The sequence below is a fragment of the Mustela nivalis genome (genome assembly GCF_964662115.1).
Source record: "Mustela nivalis genome assembly, chromosome: 2".
Lineage (NCBI taxonomy): Eukaryota > Metazoa > Chordata > Mammalia > Carnivora > Mustelidae > Mustela > Mustela nivalis.
The window spans coordinates 96,044,397-96,063,967 of record NC_139021.1 but is presented as its reverse complement, the minus strand read 5'-3'; the positions used below and the strand labels follow the sequence as shown (position 1 = coordinate 96,063,967).

The following is a 19,571-nucleotide window of genomic DNA, read 5'->3' as shown; positions in this document are numbered from 1 at the left end:
CGGTCCTGTCCCAGTGTTGGCCTCGAACACGTAGCAGCAGCTCAGCGTCTCTGCTCCTCTGCTCAGCACAGCAGCCACGGGGCTGAGTTACGCCAACACGTCCCAGGCCCGTCGGAGACACGGCCTCAGTGACCCCTTCGGCACCCTCTGGCATCTCGCCGGTGGGGCTCCTGGGCACATCAGCATGCATCTCCCAGACTGGGCCTGGAGAGCGAGTGACTGGAAGGCAAAGGCCCGCATCCTCATCCAAACGAGAGCCAATCACTCATTCCAGCGACTTACTGGACAATATGCGAGTTTCCATTATCCGAGCTATCCATGTCCCCCACTCACGTCCAGAGCCTGGAGGGCTGGCTGGAGCACAGCTTATATCCATCAACTCCTCTCACACAGCAGCCCACAGCAGGCCCTGTCTGATGTGCTCTATAAACCAGGGGCTGTGTCCCCCTCCCAGCTACGCAACAGGAATAGAAACAACAAAAAATGCCGATAGCCCTCGGGCAGGCTTGTACAGCGGCTGAGAGCAGGGTCTGGCACCTCACGGCCAGGTTCAAGCCCTGGCTGCCCCATGGCTGACTGTGACCTTCCACACGTTACCTGACCTCTCTGTGCCTCAATGTGCTGATCGGGAAAATGGAGACATGACCAGTACCTCTCACCCAGTGTGGTTGTGTACATTGAACCAAATGAGTCATGGTGCATAGACAGCCTAGAACAGTGCCTGGCACTCATGATCTGTGTGCCGAAGGTGTGAGTTCTTATTTCTCTGTGTCACAGCACATCGTTACTAAGAATATGTGCATAACCTATGCTCATTTCACGTGCTCGCTGCCAAAATCATGGGAATCGCCCAGACCAGGAATTGTAAGTTTCCTTCTACAGTTAAGAAAACTGAGGCTCAGGGAAACTGAGTGACCAAGGCTCCTGACTCTCCTGGCCCACACAGCGCTCTCACAGGTGCACTCTGCCACACCACGAATCAGATGAAATGCAAAGCGTGCAAGGAAGACCAGGCAGCACTGAACGTGGCCACAGGTACGCTACAGGCTCTGGTGAGGAGTGGAACAAAGCTTCATGCCAGGACCACACATCCCGCTGTATCCCCAGAACATGAAGGGGCCCAGGATCTTTGTCACAGTAAGTGGAAAGCACTTCGTGTTTGGGGGCCTCCTGTGTTATGATCATGGCACACAGCAGTCTTCAGAATGGGTGTCCATGGTAATCCTGGGGAATGAGCAGTGACCCATGAGCCACCCGTTCCCAGAATTTGAGCATCTAAGGACAAAAGAGCCCAAGACAGGTTCACACAGTGGCCTTCTCTTGCCAGCCGGGCGTGCCGACTGCCCGGTGCCAGGAAAGGGTTAATACCACCCATGTACATAGAATTCCAGAAGCTGGCAGTGGAGGGAGGAGTGAAAGTAAGGGCTATCAGGGGTGGGAGAGGAAGTCGGGGTAAAGAAAGGGAGGGAGGTATATAATATACAACCCTAGGCGCTTGCTACCATTTCCACTTCACAAATAATAAAACTAAAGCTCAGAAGGTTTCAGTTTGCCCAAAACTCCCAGATGGTAGCTTACCAAAGCCTGTTTTGGTAAGCTCATAGTTCACCCAAGCTCATTTCAGGACAATAAACCAGCATAATACCCTCCTGTGCCCCTAAGTGGCTTGATAAATGATGTATGAATGGATGCATGGATGGGTGAGGGACGGATGGATGAACCAAGGCCTATCGATTCCAAAACACATGCTCTTCCCGTACCCTTGGCCTCCAAGTGTATCCCTGAGGATGATAACTTGAAATGACAGGAAGTCAGAAGATTGATTTGTCTTATTTCTTAATGACAGAGGCCATGCAAAGCTGGAATCAGTAGAAAAGGACAGGATTAAAAATGTACAGAAGGAATTAACTACTTAGTTAATAGTCCAAATTGGACCACACATTTAGACAGTTACTATCAAAAAAAAAAAACCCAGCAGTGATTGAGGAGTGCACTTGTGATGAGCACTGGGCTGGAAGTGTTGTATGAAAGTTTGTATACCAGGAACTGATATTACATTATATGTGAACTAACTGCAACTTTTTTTTTTAAGATTTTATTTATTCATTTGACAGACAGAGATCACAAGTAGTCAGAGAGGCAGGCAGAGAAAGAGGGGGAAGCAGGCTCCCTGCTGAGAAGAGAGCCCGATGTGGGGCTCAATCCTAGGACCCTGAGATCATGACCTGAGGAGAAGGCAGAGGCTTAACCTACTGAGCCACCCAGATGCCCCACTAACTGGAATTTAAATAAAAACTTTAAAAAAAAATTAAGACATTGAAATCAAATTTTTTAAACAGAAAATAACAAGTGTGGATTAGAATGCAGAAAAATTGAAACTAGTGTGCATTTCTTGATGGGTATTCAGAGTAGCTGAAGAGAGTATAGTAGTTCCTCAAAAAGCTAAAAAGAGAATTATTACATGGTTCAATAATTCTACTTCTTATTGTATACCCAGAGCTATTGAAAGCAGAAAAAATATCTCTTTGAGATAATTGTGCATCCGTACACAATCACAGCAGCGTGATTCACAACAGTCAACGGTACAAGCAACCCACATGTTGGTCAGTGGGTGAATGGATAAACAAAAAATGGTAAAGTCATACAACGGAACATTATTCAGCCTTAAAAAGGAAAGAAATTCTAACCCAGGCCACAACTTGGATGAACACTGAGGACATCATGCTAAATGAAACAAGCCAGCCAGAAAAGGGCAAATATTGTATTTATAAACATGAATACATTTATATAAGGTATCTAGAAGAGGCAAATGCATAGAGCCAGAAAGTAGACTGGTGATGGGCAGGGATGGGGTAGTTGATGTTTAATGTGGACAAAGTTTCAGTTTCAGAAGCTGAAAAAGTGCTGGAAATGGATGGGGGTAATAGTTGTATAATAATGTGGATATACTTAATGACATTGAATTGTATCCTTAAAAATGGTTAAGAGGGTAAATTTTATGTTATATGTACTTATACTGTAAGGACCTATTTAGCCAGAGCAACTCCATCTTGGTTAAAAGCCACTGTGTTGTTTGTGCAGTAAAACTTAAACTGACCCTGCGCCCCTGCCCAGAGAAACTTACTTAGAAGCAAGTCTGAGAAACCAGTAAAATATGGTCGTTCAGTTCCTAATAACAGAGCCCAGAATACAAGGATGAGTCAGGCCAGGTGGAGACATCCAATCAGTAAAAAGTACAGATACTGTCTCCCTAACCACTGAAGAATGTAAACCCCGCCTTTTGGGCGCCAAACTTGGGCACCAATTCTGACCAGAGTGATAGGTTAGTTCAAACAGCTACTATAGGGTAAACTGTAATTCAAGTGGCCACCTGCGTATGACCTAACATGACTATGCAATGTTACAATCTCATTGGCCACCTATGTGTGGCCAGGCTTTTGCTCTATAAAAGTTAGTCTGTGAGACTGGGAGGGGTCACTCTCTTTGGAGGCAGCCCTGACCAGTCAGTCAGTCAATTCTTGAGCTTGTAAGCTGGGCGTGGTAGCTCTCTTCAGAAACAGCCCTGGCTGGTCAGTCTGACTTCTAATGCTAAGCAAAGAATAGAGCTTTGCATAACTTTCACCTTGTCTCACTCTCATCCCCCTGGCCTATCGGTCTAACTTCTAATACTTATCAGAAAATAAAGCTTTAAATAACTTTCACTTTGTCTCAGTTTCGTTTTGTTTAATAACGGACCTAACAACCCCAATGAAGATTTTTTTTTAAATCTTGAAAAAGGTCAAATTGGGTCACCATGCTATGTGATCTGAAGGACTCTGCCCTACCCTTTCCCTCAGGGGTTTCACTACCTGAGGGTGTCTCTGACATCAAGGTCCCAACCACAAAGAGAACCAATGTTCCTACTGGGCTTCTGGTAAGATGTCCTTGGGCCACAGTGCTGCTGAGCAACAAGCCAAGAAGACCAGGCATGAGAAATATGTTCGCCAAATGTGGGACGAGAAAGAAGGGTCAGCTGTGTGGACGGCCCAGCTCCTGCACCCACCAGACCCCTCACACGTCCCATCCCCTGGCGTGGGCCTTCCTAGAAGGTGGCCCAAGGGGCAGAGGCAATCACACACTATTAATCCTAACCCTCAGGAGGGACAGAACTGACAGCTGGATCTGGATGGCACTTCTGGAATGAGCTAGAAGGAATAGAAGAAACTCATATTGGGCAGATGGCAGCTCAGAAATCTCTAGAAAGACTCCCAGGTCCCTATACCCCAAATCTCCCTTTATCAATTTTTTTAAATTTTTTATTTTTTAAGGAAACTTACAATAGCCCTTCTGACCAGAAATCAATTATCACTATCTCTCCTGCCTGAAATCCTACCTCTTAGATTGGTCCAAACCCCAACCTGCCGTCACGCCCTGCAGTTAAGGGTTATGATGCATTCCGACCTCAGAGGGCAAATTTCCTTCCTGACTGACGCCTACCCTCAGGGTTGAGTGGGCAGGAAGTACATGGCGAGTTTTAGAGATTTGAGAGCTGACCAGGAAACCAGCTGTGCCTTCTGCTCCTTATAAAACTCAGAGATGGTTTCATTCTGCCCATCTGACCCTGGAGAGGCTGAGGAGGGAGGCTTGCCTCACGCAGCCTCCTCCATCCCCTACAGCCTCCAGCTCCGGAACAGACTCTAGGGAGAGGAGAGCAGACCTCCCGGTCCGGGTTATGTAGGATCCCCACCTCCACCGCCATCCAGCCCAGTGAGCTCCGGGACAGCAAGGGGAGTGAAAGACAAGAGCTTAGAATAGACCCAAATGACAAAAGACCTCTACACGCAGTCCAGATAAGGTGCCCAGAAACACGTGCTCATCTAACTTATAGAGAAAATTAAGGGAAACCCATGTTAACCAGCAAATATCCTGTCTGCCTGCCTCTAACCTTCTTCTTCCAGACAAATCCTTCCCATCCTTCGGCTTCCAACGCCCTTCCCCATCGGCTGCCTTGTCCTGATGGTGCAGGTCCCAAGTCTCTAAGAATGATCCACACCACTCCTGACCCCCTACTTACTTACCCAGCACTGCTAGCTATTGTCTTCCGTGTATGTAAATTGTTCCCCACTTGCGCTATACGTGAGCTTCTGGACACCCTCATCATTTTCCAAAAATCCAAGTATTGGAAAGCATTCCAATACACGTTGGCCAGTAATATTTATTTTTAAATAGGAAATCTTTTAAATCTTTTAAATAGGAAATCTAAAATATGCAATTTTTAAAAACATGATATACATGAATCTACTTGTAAGAACTTAAAACCAAGACACAAAGTTCAAATCTACATGAAATGCCCATGTGGGCTGGGGGAAGTCACCTGGCCACACGGTTCCTCAGTGATTCACTTGGGGAATGACTGACTCATGTGGGGAGCGTGTCTGTCTCCCTCAGGGCCGCTGCCGAGAGCACACAGAATAGTCAGGAAAGAACAAGCACGGAAGACTTTGCAGAGCACAACTTGGATACCAATGTATAGAGAAAGCATAAATGAATGTATTCTTCTCATGGAAGGAATTTTAATCCTAGTTGTCATGGTCGGAGCAAAAGTCTTTTCTAAAACATTCAGAACCAAAGATCCTGAATCGTAAGAAAACCGCACATCCCCGTGGATTAACTTGTTTTCAAAGAATCAGGATCCAGTCGAATTCGTACGGAGCATAAACGCTGAACCCAGCACGAGGTCCTCTTTCTCTGACAGTTCAGAGAGCACCTGAGGTTCAGAAGTGGCTCAGGTCATGGTCGTAGCATCGAGCAAGCATGGCGGGTGCTCGTGAGGAATAAATCAACATTTATTGTGTTTCCCTTTAATGCACCATCTGTTTTAATAAAACGACTCCTTATGCAACACTAGCTGCTCCGTGGGATGCGGACACGAGCGAGACACCGTCCCTTCCCCCAGGGGCTCGGGATCTGGGAGGGGACACACGGCGCGCACACAAAAACCGTCAGAGGGCAGAACGGGCTACTTTAATCACAGAGGAGGAGAATTCGATTTGAAATTAAGTGACTGGGGTGTTCCAGTTGGCTCTATTGGTTTACCTCACAGTTCTTTGCAAAGCACAGACTTCATGAGCCCCAGAATACTCCCGAATTTAGGTCACCCCAAAAACGCACCTCTTGGGATTGAAGGAAAGAAGGGTGACAAGACAGGCCTGTTCTGGGGGACCCGGGACGCCTCTAACAAGCAGGTCTGCACTGTGATCCGAGGCCTCCTTCTTCCCATCTCGCTGGCCGCTCCCCTGCCTTGTCCTGCTCCCCCCTTTATCCTGCACGGGCATCCCCCTCCATCCGCCTCTTGCCTGTGTCACTCCGCGTCTGCCCCTCAGAGAACCCCAACTGTGTCCTAGAAAGAGTCCAGCCAGCAAGCACAGGTGGCCTGCCCGCTAGGGGGTTGCCGTCGTGGGGGGAGCAGAGAGAGGACGGAAGCACACACGCAGGGAGTCCCGCCTGGGTGGTGAAGGGCAGGCGCGTGGGGCCCGGCCGCACAGGGCAGGGCACCTGGCTTGGTCTGGCGGGGTCTGGCTGAGCTGACAGCCGAGCGAGGGTTCGAGAGGCCCCAAGGGAGACTGCAGGACGGAGACTTAGAGGAGGGAAGGAGGCCAGCTGGGGGAGCGGGCTGGAGGACACGGCTGATGGGCCGGGCCAGGATGGAGCCAGACGCCGCAGGGCGTAGGGGCCGCACCAAGCCTGGATCTTTGCCCTGAGCCGGACGGACGAGGCCCTTGAAGGACAGGAAGTAGAGGCGGGGCGTGAGCGGATGGGCACGTTTTAAGAGCTCACTCCGTGGAGAACAGACCCCAGGGAGTGAGAGAGGACGCCAGGACAGCAGTTAGAAGGCACCCAACGGAGGCAAAAGTGAGGGAAGTGCGCCTGCCGCAGGCCCAGTCAGCCTGGTCCTTTCCCGGGTGAGGTCACAGGGCCAGGAGGCGTCCCATCGCTCGGGCCATCTGTGTGTGTCCTCTGCTGCACACCTCGCGTTGACTCTGGGTCTCTTATGTGACAAAGGGCAAGCAGCAGCTCTCCGTAGCACTCTGGACGGCCTCCCGCCTCCACCGCCCTCCCGCAGGCAGTATTTACACACACAAAGATCTGGGGCCAGAAGAGTGATATTCTCAATGAGTCTCTCGGCCAAGCAGTCACCACAGGCTTGCGGATGTGTCATCTTCACAAACGGACACTCTCTGTCCCTCTGAGAGGAAGATCGTTCTCCTAGACGTGACTGCTCACCATGGGCCTTGGTGACCAGAGCCACTTCCTCCCGATCTGGTATTTCCATAATCTTCAAAGCCACACGCCCCGCGGGTGTAGATGCCCACAGGTCTGCAGAGCACGGCCCCCTCGGCCAACCACCGGCAGTCCCGTGAGAGCAAAGCTCTGTGGTTTTCTATCAGCCTCCTGGTCACCCAAACGCAGAGCTCTGACTCCTGGGCCGCAAACCTCACTTCCTCAAACAGCTTCTCATGGAAAGGGACGAGCCGAGCCCCACGCTGAACGGGGGCTTCACTGGCTAGTGTCAGCCCCGAGTCAGGGAAACCGGAAAGACTGTTCTGCCTGGAACACACATGACATGTATGGGCTAAAGGTACGTAGAAAAGAGAAAAAATAAATAAATAAATAGCGCAAGCTGGTCCAGGGAGGAGATGCTGTTGGTGAAGGAGGTCAAGGGTACCGGTCATCACTCAAGTGGGTGGCAGGTACATGGCGCTGATAGTCTCTGCAACCTGTGTGTCGGACGAAGTTTATAACTGGGAGATAGTCTGTAAGGAATTTTCAGAGGCACAGGCCCTGCCCTCAAGGAGCTCACAGCGGTGGAAAAAGGAGACGCACCCGGAGCCGATCCCGCAGCTGGACCCAGAGGTAGAGGCTACAAAGCCACAACGGAGGGGAGGTCCCTGCCCGTGGGGGACAAGCAAGTACACAGCAATGGAAGTGATAGCTCCAAGAGGGCCAAACATCCGTGGCCCAGGCTGGCTGGGCCCCTGCGGATCATGCAGCAGACGGTGGGTCATGAGGAAGCCCAGGAGGCTGGCGGGGAGTGGAGGGACGGCACATGGGGTTCAGGAACAGGCAGAGGCAGGGCCCTGCACTAGAGAGAAGACAGCTGGAAACACAGCTGGCAGGCGGAGATGCTGAAGGGCCCAGGATGCCCCCGGCATCGGAGAACTCTGGAAGAGGAGGAGGCCGGGGAAAAGAAGTGACAGGAAATGACCCGAGTAATCACGTGTGCTTCCCAGAAGTGTCGCCTGTGGGATATCGGCCTCGGGACATGCAGCCCGAAGCGTCCAGTGTCATTTGTGGGGTGCGGACCCTTGTCACCTGCTGTCCTCCGCGTTCACATTCCAACGGCGGCAGCGCTGAGTGGGTCCCAATCACGGCTGCCCAGCAGTCACTGGGGTCTCTTTTCAAAATGAGGAACTCGCCATGCTGGGTGGTGGGACTCGGCACTCGCAAGGTGATCCCAGGGGGAAGCCAGGGTTGGGAACGTCTGCTCCAGGTTAGAGTCCTGCTGAAGCTCCTGCTGTGCTCGGAATCTGAGCGCATCACACGCAACACTCATGACCTTGCTGAGGCTGCTGCTTTGCAGAATCTTCTCTTTCCCCTAAACTTCTTTGTTTCTTGAAATGTGGCTTTTCATGGAGAACCTCTAGGCATGGACAAAATGTGGCCTGTACCTACAATGTGTCCCCATACATCTGTTCTGAATCTTCTAGCCTGCATAAAGTTTCCGCTTTTAGTCAGACAATGGGAGTCTTGGGCCCCACAGCACCACCCCCTGGGGAGTGGGGGGCCGGGGGCAGCCGAGAGACAGGCTGCTGCTGGGCACGGTCTCACTGCCCTAACATGCACGGAGAGGAACGGGGGCCAAACCGCCGGCCAGCATTCAGCACCCTTGGGAGTTTAAGAGTCAAAACCCGTGCGTGGAACAGGTAACTGGATCCTAGAACAAAGAAAAACTATTTTGGGGAAACCTGGTGAAATCCAGGTAAGATCTCTAGTTCAGTTCATTGTGCCAATGTTCATTTCTGAGCTGTCGTAACTGTGCCACGATTACAGAAGCTGTTTGCGGGAGGGGAAGTGGCAGGGTGGGTAGGGGAAGGAACGCTGCCGCATCTTTGTCGCTTTCTATGAATCTGGAGGTATTCCAAAATAAAAGGCTTATTTAAAAAACAGGTACACAGGAACACCTGGGTGGCTCAGTCAGTTAAGCATCTGACTCTTGGTTTCAGCTCAGGTCATGACCTCGGGGTCGTGGGATCAAGCCCTGTGTCGGGCTCCACACTCAGCACAGAGTCTGCTTGGGATTCTCTCCCTCTCCCTCTGCCCCTCCCCCTGCTCTCTTGCTCACTCATATCTCTCTCAGTTAAGAAAAAAAATCTTAAAACAAAAGCACGCGCCTGTGTGCTCACACGATTTGTAGACATGTACTTTGTACTAGAGAAGGGTGTGGACCTGGAGACGGATTGCCTGAACCTGACACTGGGCTCTTCCTCTCCGTAGTGAACGCCGCTGAGCTCCCTGTGTCTCTGCTTGCCTTGTCTGTTACAGGGGACTCGGGTTCATAGCAGTGCTAGAAAGACAGGTCAGAGTATGAATTTCACTGCCCTATACCGTGCCTGGCACAGAGTAACTACTCAAAAACAATCTTATTCTCAATTCAGGGATAAAGACAAGGATATCACCCTGAAGCAAAGACACCTGCACATGGGCACCCGGAGGCAGAGTTCAAGGCAAAGCGTAACCAAAGCAGCCTCGGGTCTGACTCTCAGCCTTTTCCTGAACTAATAAGACTCCTGGAGGCCAGTAGGAATCTATTCTCTCTCTGACCCTCTCTCTCTCTCTGACTCTCTCAGTCTCCCTCTCTGACCCTCTGTCCCTCTCTCTCTGTTTCTCTATGACTCTCTCTGACTCTCTCCCTCTCTGCCACGCTGCCTGTCTCTCTCTCTCTGACTCTCTCTCTGCCTCTCTCTAACTTTATCACTAACTGTCTCTCTCTCTCTCTGCCTCTTTGTCTGTCTCTCCCTCTGTGTCTCTCTCCTGCACCAATCTCTCTCTCTCTCTCTCTCTCACACACACACACACACACGCACACGCACACATACACACCCCATCCATCACAGCATCACAGAGACAACCTATAATCTCTTGTCTACCCAGCCCTTCCCATCTCTCTAATCCAGTTTTCTGTGTTTTCTTTCCTTTCTAGGCCTGGATCAACCTCCTGCTCAAGCAGGTCATTGAGGAATTCAGCAGAAAGAGATTCACAGACCACGTGGACGTGTTTGCTCTGAAATCACTGGACAGCCTCTCTCCATGGTGCTATTAATTCTCATAAACGATTGTCTTTTTCTTTTCATGTAAAGTGCTACTCAAAACTCTGATCGCCATCTGAACCCCCCTCAGAGTGCTGCTAGCTACAGATGGGTGTCTCTAATGAATTTTTTAACTGCTGCCCTAATAAAATATGGATGAACCAGAAGGAGCCCTCTCTCTAGCTGTTATTTCCAAATAACCAAACAACTTAAGTTCCTGCTCTTATTGCAGCAGCAAAGAGTCGTAAGCTCTCATGTCCACCCTAACAAAAGACAGCTTTTTTCATGCCAGTCCATCTGCAAAGTTCACAGTTACCTTTTTTAATGCCATATTTTATGCATGGGCTTATTTTCATGGCTTTCTAAATGCCCCACTTTGTGTGCCAAATGTGAGATGTGTTTATTAAAAAATGATCCCAAATTGTCAGCACTTCACACAGAAGTAGTACCCTCGAGACGGCAGCATCTTTCAAGAAAGTCCCTGCTTTGCACTAAATTTTTATAATACTCAGAATTTAAGCCCACATCAAAGGTTTGTGCCACTTTAAATACCTGACCTTAAAAATGATACAGTGAGAGCATCGCAAATGTACTGCTCCATGGCCCTATTAGAAAACAAGAGGAAATTCAGTACATCCCCCCACCCCGCACTCTAGTATGGAAACCTGGTACACTGGTCCAAGGGAATAAGAAAGAAATCAGCATCATACGCCTCCTGTGTGAGAAAGATCGGGACCCCGTGACACCATACGCACATGGACAGGCGGTCAGGGGACCCATACCTCGGCTGGATGTGAGATGGAAGGGGACATCCCCTAATAGACCATGACGGTCTTCCGTCTATACTCGAGGACCCCTCATTTGTACAGCTCCTCGAGTCTCACCGTCTATTGAGGTATAACATATGAATCCCAGTTTTAAGAGGCCACGACTCTATCTAGAAAGCTCGAGTCTCTGACCGATTCAAACCCAGCTGGCATCTGGAGTTGATGACATGAGGCAGGGGTGAAGCGGAGGTAAACTTCGGACTGACCAGCACAGGCTTTGTCTCAACGGTAATCCTTTCCTGAAGATTACCTCAGGGAATACTTAGGGTATTTAAGAGAACAAACTTTTTTCAAGGATCCATTTACATTCATACAGTGAAAATTAATTATAAGGAATTCCTGTCTCTTCTTGCTTTCATAGTGCCTCCTCACTGTGGAATGATCTCAAACAAAGCGATACATTTCACTGTTAAGAATAAGCCCCCGCAGAAGCTTTGATGTGGGAATGTCTGAAGGGGCTTTGGTTACAGCAATATGTTTCCTCACGATGGAAAGCAACTCATCGCCCTCACTAAACTCCTTTTGAAAGCTTTTGTTCCCAAAGTGGCATGTTTTATGATTTTTAAATTATTAAAATGAGATGCTAATGTCTCCAGCAGCCACTACTCTGGGACAGACAGACATCACACCCACACTCAGATAGGGGCCATCTGCCAGAGGAGGCCAAGAGCAGGAGGGCTCAGCCTCTCCCCTGGGACTGGAATTCAGAATATGGGGAGGACACACTCGAAGGTGTGTCACAGCCGGGCTCTGGGCCAGAAACCACACGCGAGAGAAATTGCTCATGCCCTCGGAGGCCCTGCTTACGGAGAGGTGGGTGTGCATCAGCGAGGGACGGATGCCCAAGGGTGCACACCTGCGCTGGTAAGCTCCGAGCGCCTCACTCTGCGAGGTCAAGTCCCTCGCGGGACCTGGGGTCCACAATCAACTATCCCCCAGAAAAGAAGCGACTGCCATATATCCCAGGGTGATATTTGTGACGTCCCCAAGAGCGTTGTGTAGTTGAACTGGGTTTCAACGTCCCTCTGGCCCTCTTGGACTTGCCCAAGGGTACCTACCCTGAGCCTCAGCATTCTCATCTGAAAATGTTCCTCATCCCTTCCTTGTAAGGAACGAGCCAATTGTCCACACCACCTTCTCTCGGTGTTGCCACAATCTCACCGCTGCTGGCATCAACCACGCAGACGGAGGGCTGCCTACTGGTTCTCATCTCCCTCCCAGGCCAAGCAGGGCAGAAATGACACCTTCTTCCTCTTTGCCCTGCTGTTCCTGGCTCCATCCCGACCAGCCCCCTCTGGCAGTGCTCCTTCTTCAGACAAGACCAGTACAGTGTTTTCTAGTCAGTTTTCCCATTTACAGTCTCACTCCAGGGCTGCCTGGAAATCACACCAAATCCACCCGGGAGCAGAGGACATATACCGACAAGCCCCGAGTTACCGCCAGAGATGACTCATTTCGTCTATTACGTATGAAGTTCAACAGCTTAATATTCCGAGAGGGGGTCCAGCGGCCCGAAGGAAAGCGGGATCTTGATTCTGTCATCTCCCGTCTGGGTGATGCTGAGCAAGTGGCTTAGCCCGCTGTGTCTCAGTGTACTCATGTGTTAAATGGGCATAATCCCCACACCTTGAAGGAATGTTCTGGGGATACAATAAAGTCACTATCCTGTATTTGCAAAAGCCCATCGTAGCTTGTGGCAAGTGGCAATCCAAGCTCAGTAAATTTTAGTTTCTTTCTCCAAGTTCTTCTGGGCATCTGAAGTCATTGCTGAATCCTGATAACATCTTGAAATTTCCCTAGACAGTCTTTAAAAGGAGGGAAGAGCTATCAATTTTCTCCCTTGCCCTCCTTTATATACATGTGGGGGTTTTTTTGAGGGGGGGGAGGATGGAATTTGTTCATTGGTTCTGGTATCTTCAACAGTCTGCTTGAGAGCTAGTGTTGTTTGGGGTATTTTTTTTTCTTACCTTTCTAAGACGGTAGAAGACAGAGAAAATAAATGGGTGAGCATAAAGGCATAAAAGTTCATAGGGAAAATAAGTCCAAACTATCAAAAAAAAAAAAAATACCAGACAATCTTTAAGCAATTTCTGACAAATAAAAGAAACTTATTAAAATTTTAGCAGATCTATATTTTTCCCTAAAGCTACAGAAATCCTCTGCATGTACATTCCTTGACCAAATGGTGCTTTGAACATTTCCTCAGTTTCCTTTAGGGAACAGTTAAGGGGAAAAGTGACATTTCACACACTCTAAACACTCAAAATCAGGAGGTTTTTCCCCTCTCTCTGTTTACCTTTCCAGTCTCTGGAAACAACAGCATCCAAAGAACTATTTCTTTTTTTAAAAAAAGGTTTTTAATAGCTAACACAAACTAGATACGTCTGAGTTTTTTTTTTTTTTTTCCTAGAATGGGCTTTAAAACTTGAGTTAGCTCTCGCTAAGGGAATAGAACTTCCTTTGTACGCAGCCTATTTTGAAATAAATGAGGCAATCCTGAGTAATAAATTGGCTTTAATTCACTTATGCTGGAGGGAGGTGAAAACGAGACTGGGAAATTGCCGTGGTGGTCTCTGAGGGACCCAGGATGATAGAGATATGTCAGCAAACGAAACATACGACTAACCTCCCAGGTTCTAAAATGGGAACTAGGTCCTTCCTGCCAACTGTGGTCCAGTAATTGCAAACCAACGAGCATGACACGGACACCTGAGAAGTTTCTGAAGATTAATAACAGGACATTTTGTGGGTTCTTAGAGATGAAAAGGGCCTTCGTGGGTTTATGCAAAATGGATCATGTCAAACTAACTGTATTTCATTTAACCAGGAAATGAGAAAGAAGAAAAACAATAGCATTTACTGAGAACTCTACTATATGTCAGGCCTTGTAAGCCGCAGGGAGGGTTCGAGACGTAATTATCTGGACTTTACCCAGAGGATCTGGGAAGGCCTCTGCCACCTGCCCTGTGTCCAAGCAGAGGCTGAAGGCAGGTCTGGCAGGATAGGCAGATGGATTCACCGCTGGTGAATGACGATTCCAAGCCAAAAGGTTCTGGAGCCTGAATGGAAGACTGGCCAGAAGGAGGGTCCCAGGCAGGGCTCTTTCCTGTCCCCTTGGCTGACAGTAGCAGCTAGACCTAAAAATGTCCCCGAAAGGATGACTCCTATTCATACACAACTGTTACAATTGATGAGAAAGGAGAAGTCATTCAACTAAACAATTAGAGAAAAGGGGAGGGAGCTATGATACACAACTAGCAGGGAAGGGGTTCTAGCTCATTGGGAATGATGTCACAAGAGGGCAAGGGACCAGAGAAGGGTCCTTAAGATGGAAAACAGAATGAAGACCAAGTAAATGCTCAACCAGTGGCCTCGGAAGGAGGCAGCCGATAGCACGCACAGACCTCTCTGCTGGTCTCCTTCATGGCAGCCTCATTAGGGAGGCAGGCGATGGCACACAGCCACCTTGAGAGACCCACTAGCCAGGGAACTTTTGAGAGTAAGTGCGTGTGTGAAGGAATGATTTATAAAGAGTGTATATGTCTGATTATAAAAGGAACTGTTTTATTGGGGTCAAAAATCAACCTACAACTGTTTTCCCATGAAATCCTCCTCTTATCTAGTTCCCTGCCTTTGAGAATGAGCGTGAACAACCACAGAAGCACCAGGGCAAATCTACAGTAAGAGTGTGCGAGCATGGGGGGAAGAGGCACAGGGAGGACCTCGGGGCCCAGCGATCATCCAAGGGGAAACAGATGTGTCATTTTTGCAAGATACACCAAGACGGTGCCAAGCTTTATGGTCAGGAGTAGCCAATAAGCAGGATGCACAAAGATGCATGTTATTCCACAGAACCTCTCCCACCCCCGAGCTGTATGCAGAGCCTCCAGGTTCTCAGCTTTTCATTATCAATATCTTTTAAGATTATTTATTTATTTGACAGAGAAAGATCACAAGTAGGCAGAGAGGCAGGCAGAGAGATGGGGGAAGCAGGCTCCCTGCTGAGCAGAAAGCCCGATGCGGGGCTCGATCCCAGGACCCTGAGATCATGACCTGAGCCAAAGGCAGCGAGCGGCTTTACCCACTGAGCCACCCAGGAGCCCTATCAATATCTTTTAGAGAGATTGTTTTCACCTGCTTACGGTCGGAACTCTCTGATCAGCTTTATTTTAAATCCACTGATCCAGAAATTGTCTGTGAGCATTTTTTCAATTATACAGTGAATCTTGACAGAGAGCCAGACAGCATTAAAATGAGGGGGTGAGTTTGGATGGGGGTAGGGGCAGGGTGAAAATAAAAGGGCATCAGGGACACCATATAAATCCTCACCCTCCAGAAGGTGAGTTTCAAGGTCAGTTTTGGAATGTTTGAGGTCATCGGGCATTGTCATTATACTGGCTATAAATTCATGTAACTATGTTCTTAAGCAGAACTAAATACACATGGCCACAAAAGTTCAAAGCTCTTTTTTTTTTTATAGCTGCCTATGGTGCTTAGCATAGTACTAGACACTCTATGTACCCAACAGGGGCTCTCATATGCCACAAAAAGCTGTCTGATGTCATTCCAGACCACCAATCTAATTCTGCATTCCAGGGTCAGACCCAGCCTAATGAGGGATCATAAAGAAAGTCAGTAGCTTCTCTGCACTGCGGTTTTTCTGTACGTTTAAATGAGATAGGACATGAGAAAACACGTAAGTGCTACAGAAATGAAAAATCTTATTAAGGCTGATAGCCCAGTCTTATCCCAGTAGTTTATGGATCCAATATTGTTTCTGTAACAGCCCGGTTACTGCCCACGATATTCAGTCCACACTACCTTCCCCCCACATTATAAGGCTTTATGATAAACCTAACAGATGTGATCTAGAAAGCAACTCAGAAAGCAAAGATTTAAAAATAAACATCAAAACCTAGCTTGACGAATTTGACACAATTGATGTTTATTTACTCATCCAAAATTCACCGAGCATCTACTAAGTGCCAGGCACAATCTAAGCTCTTAACACACGTCTTATGTCATTGAATCCTCACCACAACCTATTAAGGTAAGGGTTATCATTACCCTGTTTCTATCATAAGATTGTTGAGGCTTATGGAAGAGAAGTTAATTTGTCCAAAGTCACACAGTTGCCTGATGCTGGAGCCAAGACTAGAGCCCAGGAAAACTAGCCTTCCTCTCAGCCTCAACCCTTTCCTAAAGGCAATAGATACTGACTTTTCTGTATGAGAGTCTGGGATAAATTGAGATCTCTGAGAGCTTGGGACTTAATTCCTAAGGAGTCTATATGACCTGTTCTCACATTTGTTGAGTTTCAGATATAATTCCCCCGAAGGGTAACTGTTCCAAGGTGTTTACTGGTTATCTATAAAATATTCCAGAAAAAGTACTAGGAACTCTAAGAGGAACACAGCACAGCAAGAATGTCCAAACTTAACTACCTTATAAAGCTCTTTATGAAAAAGCTTTCCAAACTAAAAATGTACTGAAGCCAATCTGGTCTCAAGCAGAGGCTCATTATGAAAGATCTTCCCCAGTGAATGGCACCAGATTTAATCTGACAGCCACACAACATGGATCCATTACATGAAAGGGAAGGAAACCTCTGGAGAAAGTGACCACGTCAAGCTGGAGTTAGAAATCGCCCCCCCCCCCAAAAAAAAGGTCTGGGGTTAGTCGTTCTTAGCATCAGGCAACAGCACACCAGAGATAAGCTGGAGTAGGAATAAAGCACTAAAGCTGTGAGTCATTTAATTTGTTATAATTAGAACAGATTCAAGTTCGCACTTAATGCTATGTTACTCTCATTCAGTTATCTTTCTTCAACAGAAAAGGAGGGGACAGAATTAAAGCTGGCAAGCCAAGAACACATGGCTGACCCCTGGGTGGTTCTGGGAGAACCCTGTGTTCACTAGCACCCTCACCGAAGCCATGAGTGAGGAGAAAGTGAGGAGAAAGTTCAGGAGTTTCTGTTTCAGACTAGCTGGGTTTGAGGGTGATCTTGGGATCATATGCATCAAAAGCACCCAAGAGGTCTATGAAAACACAGATTTCTGAGCCTTTTCCCAGCCCTCCCAAACCAGAATCCCAAGCACAGGAATTAGAGGAACATACGCTTTTGACAAGTGCCCAAGCACTGAATATGCTCGCACAATAACCCCAAGGCAGGCAAAGTGGGTAAGGTAGCTCCAAGTACTTCCCAGACTGCAAGGGAAGCTGTCTGAAAGGTAGAATGTTCCAAGGGCATGTGGACAGATGAACAGAAGGGAGAGTTCCAGGGAAGATGGCAGAGTAGGAAGACCCTGAATGCCCTCGTCCCATGGATACTAGGTAACACTCACGTCATGCAAATAACCGAGAACATGACCTAAAGCCTGGCAGAACAAACCGCACAACTAGACGTAGAGAAGAGGCCACACTGGAGAGGTTGGAAGGGCAGAACAGAGTGGGAAGCTGAGCACCACAGCTCTGGCCTCCAAAGGGAGGGAGCCATTGGTGTGGAAAGGGGTGAGATACTGACTCTCACACCAGAAAGCCTGTACTAAGAGAAATCCCCATAGTATCTGGCTTTGAAAATCTGAAAGGCCAAACTTCATGAGTTCTTTTTTTTTTTTTTGAAGACTTATTATTTTATTGGTTTCTGTCATCTAACATTAAATAAATGGATGTCTGTCACCTAAACAGTAAATCCTGGACATCTGTCTCAGTCAATTCAAATAGATCTGTACAACTTTGTGTAGTGGCTTTCACTCTCCCAACACAGTCAAGTCTTCATGATATAAGACCCCTGACCAATGCTTATGCACACTTTCAATTTTAATAGCTTCTGTCAAATTACATTAAAAAGAGTAGTAATACTGCAATGCGTGCAACTCTTTAACCACACTCTCAATAGCATGAATTTCTCACTGGAAGAGGAATGCTTTAAAAATAATGTGATTGCTTCATTGCAAAAGGATAGGAGCTCATTGGTAAAAATCTCTAGATTCCCAGTAGCCAAAGGTGGTCAGATCAGCACCTGTTTTGATATTTCTTTAGGGCCATTGACAAATGTACCAATACTCTTGAGTGGTATCACATTAAAATAGCTATTTTTTTAAACCTGCTTTTAAAACTCAGCGCTGTGTTGTGAACCTCTTTCTGGGTCAACAGATGGAGATTTGCACCATCGATGTACTGGTGCAACGGAGGTACATGTATTCTTCCTTCCCTCACTTTCTGTGTACATGCGTTATTTCCCACCCTCACTTTCTGTGACACATTTGTTCATACATATCCCCATTTCCAGCTCCTGGAGGTACTCTGTTTTAGGTTTCTTTTTTCACAGATTAAAAATAATTACATTTGAAAATATCTAAAACTATTTCCTTTTCTTTGAAGATGTGAACTATTGTTAAAGCAAGAATTTGGATCTTTGAATTGTTCATTTTTTTAAAAAGATTTTGTTTATTTGAAAAAGAGCAAGCAAGCAAGAGAAGGAGGGACAGAGGGAGAGGGAGAGAGAAAGCCAAAGAGATTCTGTGCTGAGCATTGAGCCCCATGTGGGGCCTGATTTCAGGACTCTGAGATCAGATCTGAGCAGAAACCAAGAATCAGACACTTAACTGACTGTGCCATTCATGCACTCTTTAATTATTCATTTATTAAATGGAGCTTCTGTTGTGCTTTATTGATTTCCCTTAGTTTTTAGGTCTGCAACATGTCCTATGTTCATTTTTTTTAATTTGGAAGTTATAGCATTTTTTTGATAACAGTCAAGAAAACAAAGAGGCAACCCACAGAATGGGAAAAGATATTTGCAAATGACAGTACAAAGGGCTGGTATCCAAGATTTATAAAGAACTCCTCAAACTCAACAGCCAAAAAACAGATAATCATGTCAAAAAACAGGCAGAAGACATGGACAGACACTTCTCCAAAGAAGATATACAAATGGCTAAGAGACATATGAAAAAATGTTCATCATCACTAGCCATCAGGGAGATTCAAATCAAAACCACATTGAGATACCACATTATACCAGTTAGAATGGCTAAAATTAACAGGACAGGAAACAACAAGTGTTGGAGAGGATGTGGAGAAAGGGGAACCCTCTTAGACTGTTGGTGGGAATGCAAGTTGGTGAAGCCACTTTGGAAAACAGTGTGGAGATTCCTCAAAAAATTAAAAACAGAGCTACCCTATGACCCTGCCATTGCACTACTGGGTATTTACCCCCCAAAGATACAGATGTAGTAAAAAGAAGGGCCATCTGTACCCCAATGTTCATAGCACCAGTGTCACAATTATCAAACTGTGAAAAGAGCTGAGACGTCCTTCAACAGAAAAATGGATAAAGAAGATGTGGTCCATATATATAATGGAATATTATACAGCCATCAGAAAGGATGAATAC

At 47.2% G+C, this 19,571-nt stretch overlaps 1 protein-coding gene across 6 annotated transcripts in view; it reads right to left on the bottom strand.

The window, feature by feature from the left end:
- The window catches only part of DISC1 (DISC1 scaffold protein), a 370,404-nt gene that overhangs the window by 317,002 nt on the left and 33,831 nt on the right, over positions 1-19,571 (bottom strand). The window lies entirely within an intron of this gene.